The 6,998-nt window shown below is 38.7% G+C and overlaps 1 non-coding gene across 1 annotated transcript; it reads left to right on the top strand.

Annotated features, from left to right (window-relative positions):
- Positions 1-1,577: 1,577 nt before the first annotated feature.
- Positions 1,578-1,684, top strand: LOC111751402 (U6 spliceosomal RNA). Its single transcript, XR_002786466.1, has one exon. It is a non-coding gene; the product is annotated as a U6 spliceosomal RNA (small nuclear RNA).
- Positions 1,685-6,998: the final 5,314 nt, after the last annotated feature.

The following is a 6,998-nucleotide window of genomic DNA, read 5'->3' as shown; positions in this document are numbered from 1 at the left end:
TGGATTCAAACTGCCCACCTTTTGGTTAGCGGATATAGCCATTAACCACTACATCACCAGGGTTTCCTCCACAGGTATAGGGGCTAGGATTCCAACACATACTTTTGGGGGAAAACAATTTAATCCATAACAGATATATTAGCATTTTTACAGGCTGATGGACAGGAAATCCAGAAAACAGTGAGAGACTGATGATACAGTGGTGACAGAGTTTGACTGAATGGATTAAGGTTCTGGAGAAGATGAGTAGGGGATGGGGGTCAAGGGCACAAAAAGTAGTAGTAGCCTTGAATAGAAGAAAAGATATCTATGAAACTATGGTAGAATGTTAGCAAATGGTTGCAATTTTCTCCATATTCTTAGAACCTGGGTCATCTGATAAAAGTGAGGGGTGAGGATTTATTAGGAAGCTTGAGAAGAGGGCTGAAAGTTTGCAAAAGTCTATAAGAAATAACAGATTTACTAACTGCAGTGTACATCTATTGTTTTTACTGCCATGGTTTTCTTCTGGTTATCAACTGTTCCCCCACACTCAAATCATGTGCTTTGGCTGAATCTGTGATCGAGATTTAAGACAATCAGCTCATTCTACCTGACTGGTCAATCAAAACAAAGCCTAGAACTTTGACTGAGATGCCAGAGAAAGAGGTGTTTGGCCGCATGGTCAGCTGAAAGAGTTGCATAAGCTATGCATTGCCCGTCTCAGGAGCTACATTTATATTGACTGTAACCTGAAGGGTACCACCTAGAGTTTTGCAGCATAGCCCTGCTTGATCTCTCTTTTGGATATGGTATTGTAAGGATTTAAGCAGCCATCTTTCCATAACCAGAAGAGTCTGTATGAGAATTGAGCAACACAGAGGAAGCCAAGTTTAGAGGAAGAAAAACTAGGCCCAAGTGACATCATTTAAGCCTCCGCTTTAAACTACCCCAAAGCTCAAATCTACCCTGAAATGTTTTATCCATTACCACTGAAAATCTATCCCTTTGTTTTTATAAACCAGTTGGATTCAAGTTTCTGTCACTTGTACAAACCCTGCTCCACAGGGTTTCCAAGGCTGTAATCTTTATGGAAGCAGACTACCACATCTTTCTCCCGTGGATCGGCTGGTGGGTTTGAATCTCTGAACTTTTGGTTAGTAGGTGAACACTTAACCACTGTGCCACCAGGGATCCTTAATAAGTGTCTTAGGATATATACATTACTGCTCCACTTTTATATATCCATTTTCATCCACACAGACAGAATGGTGTAAATAATGTTAAATTATGATAGCAAGTTGTCTTAGTTATCAAGTGCTGCTGTAACAGCAATACCACAAGTGAATGGTTTTATAGAACAGAAATTAATTTTCTCACCGTTTGGGAGGCCAGAAGTCCAATTTGAGGGGCCTGGGTCTACAGAAGTCTCTCTGTCATCTCTGTGGGAAGATCTCTCAGTTTCCGTAGACCTGGCATTCCTTGATTCCTTGGGGATCTCCATGTGACATGTATTTCCCCTCCCTTTGTCTTTGCTTCTCTGTGTCTAATTTGCTCCTTTTATATCTCAAAAGTGAATAGGTTTAAAACACATGCTAGTGCTCGCTTCGGCAGCACATATACTAAAATTGGAACGATACAGAGAATATTAGCATGGCCCCTGTGCAAGGATGACACTCAAATTCGTGAAATGTTCCATAATTTTCAAGACTAAAGGGGTGCACCAGCACTGGGGCAGGGACTGGAAGGCAGAAGGGAACAGGAAAGCTGGTAATAAGGAACCCAGAGTTGAGAAGGGAGAGTGGTGACAGGTTGTGGGGTTGTTAACCAACGTCATACAACAATGTGTGTACTAACTGTTTGATGAGCAACTAGTTTGTTCTGTAAACCTTCATCTAAAGTACAATTAAAAAAATAATAAAACACACCCTAAGAGGGAACCTTGATGTAAACAGCTACAAGCACCTAAAGGAGAAAACTAATATGCTATCATTTATATACAGAGATGATGCTACCAATCTACCAAACAGGTAGGTGCTTGTAGCTGTTTACATCAAGGTTCCCTCTGAGATACCACTATAAGGAGGCAGTGTTAAAGAATTGGCCTTCCTTTTGTCTCTCAAACATGTCAAGCTCATTCTTGCCTCAGAACCATTGTGATTCTTCTTTCATCTGCTTTTAATGCTGGGCTCCCAGATTGTGAAGGTTAATGTTATGTGTCAATTTGGCTAGGCTAAAAAAAAAAAAATTCTCAGTGGTTTGGAAGACACTATGTAATCATTCTCCATCCTGTGACCTGACTTGAGCAGACAATCAGTTGAAAGGGACATTTCCTTGGGGGTGTGGCCTGCATCCAGTATATAAATGGATGTTCTGGCAAGCTCACTCTCTTTTTCAACCCTGCAATCATCTCTTCTTCTGACCGCTGGTTCTTGGGACATAAGCCAGAAGGGTCCTCCATCCTGTTGTCTGACCTGCAGATTTTGGGTTTGTCATCCCCTGCAACCACATGAGCCAGCAGAGTTCTTCAGCCTTTTGTCTGATCCATGGATTTGGGACTTGTCAGCCTTTGCAATTGCATGAGCCATTTCCTTACAATTGCGTGAAGCATTTTCTTGAAGTAAATATATATATTTGAATGTCATATGAAATATATATGTATATATATATATGTATGTATATATGTGTATATATGTATTTATATATAATCACTGGTTTTGCTCCTCTAGAGAACACAGGCTAAGACACAGATCTTCATATGTCTCTGTCTCTTTCTTCTCATTCAGGTCAAAAGTCACCTCCTCATTGAAGCTTTTCCTGACTATGCTAGCTAAAGTAGCACACCTACTTCCAGTCATTCTCTATCCCTTTTTATTGGTTTATTTCTTCTAATAGCTTCTAACATACACATTTATTTATTAATATTGAATATACCATGGACTGTCAAAAGAACAAACAAATCAGTCTTAGAAGAAATAAAACTGGAATGTTTCTTAGAACAATGGCAAAACTTCATCTTGCTTACTTTGGACATGTCATCAGTAAAGACCAATCCCCAGAAAAAGACACAATATTGCTAGAGTAGTGGGTCAGTTAAAATAAGGGAAACTCTCACTGAGATGGACTGACACAACAGCCACGCTAATGGCCTCATACATATCAAGGATCATAAAGATGGTGCAGGACTGGGCAATGTTTCATTGTTATACATGAGGTCATCATGAGTCGGAGATGACTCAATGGCAGCTAACAGAAACAACAACATGTCTTTTCTGACTAAAGAATAATCCCCAGTGAGGGGAAGGAGTCTGTCTTGTTTATTACCGGATTCACCAGCACCTAGAAAAGTGTGCTGACACTCAATAAATGTTGGTTAAATGAATAACTGAACAACCTAGATGGTAAATTTTACACAAACACACACACCCCAACACTGAAAGACTACAATTTGTCAAGGATTATGTAGTCCCATTGCCATAATATACCTCTCCATCTGGCTTGCCATTTCATAGATGCTCTAACATTCTGAGGAGAAAAAGGAGAGACTTTTTTAAAACCCTGGCGGCATAGTGGTTACGTGCTGCAGCTGCTAACCAAGAGGTCGGCAGTTCGAATCCGCCACGCGCTCCTTGGAAACTCTATGGTGCAGTTCTACTCTGTCCTATAGGGTCGCTATGAGTCGGAATCGACTCGACGGCAGTGGGTTTGGTTTGGTTTTGGTTGCTTCTTTTCAATGAAACTGTCATCATCTCTGGAAAGAATATGTTCCAAACGATTAGACTAATAGTGAATATATATATTTAGTATATATTTTGGGATATATATTAAAAAGTATTTTTTATATTATATTATTCAAATGTTGGTCATTACTTTAATGCTGGATTGTTGGTAGAGTAATTGTAACCAACAAAGTGCATCTCTTGGCCTTTTCATATGATGTGCCCTTGCCTGGATTACCTTCCCCTTCCTTAACCTTCAAGTCTCAGCTCAAACATTGCAAACAAACAAATAAGTATATAATTTTTTTATATTTAGTTTTAAAAATACAGTATTGGTATATATAGCATTAAAAACAGAATAGCATATTGATTGAAAACATGGATTCTAGAGACAGGCTATCCTGGATTTTCTATTTATAACTATTTTATCCCTTGATGGCTCAGTTTTTTCTTATATTTCCTGTCTTTATTATAGCATTTATCTCATCGTGTTGTAAATATTACTTGAGCCTCACTTACAATATAGATATAGCCTTTGATATTCAGCTTTAACAGATTGAGCAATTATGCATTATTTTATGTAAGTGCTTCTTTCGGGTCTCACAGACCCATTGATTTAGAAATAAAGTATCATTTAGCAAAATATTGTTCAGTTTTCCCTTTCACTCTCAATATAGATTTGAATCCAACTTAGAGCTATGTCATTTGCCTAAGGAAAGAAAGCCGCTGAATTGCCCAGACAGACCACTGTTGACAGAATCAGAGGGCTGTACATTTGTGAGAATGATTCTATTTGAAAAGCAGACACTATGGAAAATTTTCTAGTCTTTGTAAATTGGAGCAAGGGAACCAATATGTTCAAGTTCAAAAGCTTTTTATCAAGTTTGAGTCTTCCCTTATTATACATTTTCTACATTTACCTTCAAATGATAATTCTTATCATTTGTAGATCCTATCAAATAAATCAGAACACATTTATATCGCTAGGATTTCTCAAAAAAAAACTTTTTTTTTCGGCTTTAAAATGGAATCCGTATTGAGTTTCTGTTAAGAATGATGAAAATCTTTGGAAATGGATGGTGGTGATGATTGCAGAACATGGTGAATGTAATAAATGCCACTGAATTGTACGCACAAAAACGGTTGAAATGGGAAATGTTTTGTTATGTACATATATCTATATATATATCACCACAATAAAAAAATTTTTTAGAATGGAAACTGATTAGCAAGAACACCCACTGCCTCTCCAAAACTTCTACTAAAATAAATTTCTATGCAAATTCAGATAAACGTGAAAGTTCATAATAGCACCTAAAGCTAATATTAACCGCCCCCAAAATGATAGATTTTGAAATTGTCCATTACCACCCGTATTTTTTAATAATTTTTATTGTGCTTTAAGTGAAAGTTTACAAATCAAGTCAGTCTCTCACACAAAAACCCATATACACCTTGCTACACACTCCCAATTACTCTCTCCCAATAAGACAGCCTGCTCTCCCTCTACTCTCTCTTTTCATATCCTTTTCGCCAGCTTCTAACCCCCTCCACCCTCTCATCTCACCTCCAGGCAGGAGATGCCAACATAGTCTCAAGTGTCCACCTGATCCTAGAAGATCACTCCTCACTAGCATCCCTCTCCAACCCATTGTCCAGTCCAGTCCATGTCTGAAGAGTTGGCTTCAGGAATGCTTACTGTCCTGGGCCAACAGAAGGTCTGGGGGCCATGACCACCGCAATACTTCTAGTCTCAGTCAGACCATTAACTCTGGTCTTTTTAGGACAATTTGGGGTCCGCATCCCACTGCTTTCCTGCTCCCTCAGAGGTTCTCTGTTGTGTTCCCTGTCAGGACAGTCGGTTATAGCCAGGCACCATCGAGCTCTTCTGGTCTCAGGATGATTTAGTCTCTGGTTTATGTGGCCCTTTCTGTCTCTTGGGCTCCTAAGTACCTTATGTCCTTGGTGTTCTTCATTCTCCTTTGATCCAGGTGAGTTGACATCAGTTGAGACCCCAGACACCTCTCTCCAAGGTGAGATGCAGAATGTTTTCATAATAGATTTTATTATGCCAATTGACTTAGATGTCCCCTGAAAACATGGTCCCCAGACCCTTGCCCCTGCTACACTGGCCTTCGAAGCATTCAGTTTATTCAGGAAACTTCTTTGCTTTTGGTTTAGTCCAATTGTGCTGATCTCCCCTGTATTATGTGCTGTCTTTCCCTTCACCTAAAGTAGTTTTTATCTACTATCTAATTAGTGAATACCCCTCTCCCAACTTCCCTCCCTCCCCCCTCTCGTAACCCTAAAAGAATGTTTTCTTCTCAGTTTAAACTCTTTCTCAAGTTCTTATAATAGTGGCCTTATACAATATTTGTCCTTTTGCAACTGACTCATTTCACTCAGCATAATGCCTTCCAGGTTCCTCCATGTTATGAAAAGTTTCACAGATTCCTCACTGTACTTTATCGATGCGTAGTATTCCATTGTGTGAATATAGCAAAATTTATTTATCCATTCATCCATTGATGGGCACCTTGGTTGCTTCCATCTTTTTGCTGTTGTAAACAGTGCTGCAATAAACATGGGTGTGCATTTATCTATTCGTGTAAAGGCTCTTATTTCTCTAGCATATATTCCCAGGAGTGGGATTGCTCCCAGGAGTGGGATTGCTGGATCATATGGTAGTTCTATTGCTAACTTTTAAAGGAAGTGCCAAATTGATTTCCAAAGTGGTTGTACCATTTGGCATTCCCACCAGCAGTGTAGAAGTGTTCAAATCTCTCCACAGCCTCTCCAACATTTATTATTTTGTGTTTTTTGGATTAATGCAGGACTTGTTGGAGTGAGATGAAATCTCATTGTAGTTTTGATCTGCATTTCTCTAATGGCTAATGATCGTGAACATTTCCTCATGTATCTGTTAGCTACCTGAATGTCTTCTTTAGTGAAGTGTCTATTCATATCTTTTGCCCATTTTTTAATTGGGTTCTTTGTCTTTTTGCAGTTGAGTTTTTGTAGTATCAAGTAGATTTTAGAGATCAGGCACTGATCAGAAATGTCATAGCTAAAAACTTTTTCCCAGTCTGTAAAAAAAAAAAAATTCTGCAGGTAGTCTTTTTACTCTTTTGCTGAAGTCTTCGGATAAGCATAAGTCTTTGATTTTTAGTAGCTCCCAGTTATCTAGTTTTTCTTCTACGTTCTTTACAATGTTTTCTATACTGTTTATGCCATGTATTAAGGCTCCTACCATTGTCCCTATTTTTTCTTCCATGATCTTTATCATTTTAGATTTTATAT

The sequence above is a fragment of the Loxodonta africana genome, chromosome X (assembly GCF_030014295.1).
Source record: "Loxodonta africana isolate mLoxAfr1 chromosome X, mLoxAfr1.hap2, whole genome shotgun sequence".
Classification (NCBI taxonomy): domain Eukaryota; kingdom Metazoa; phylum Chordata; class Mammalia; order Proboscidea; family Elephantidae; genus Loxodonta; species Loxodonta africana.
The sequence above is the reverse complement of the archived record's forward strand: the minus strand, read 5'-3'. Positions and strand labels throughout refer to the sequence as shown.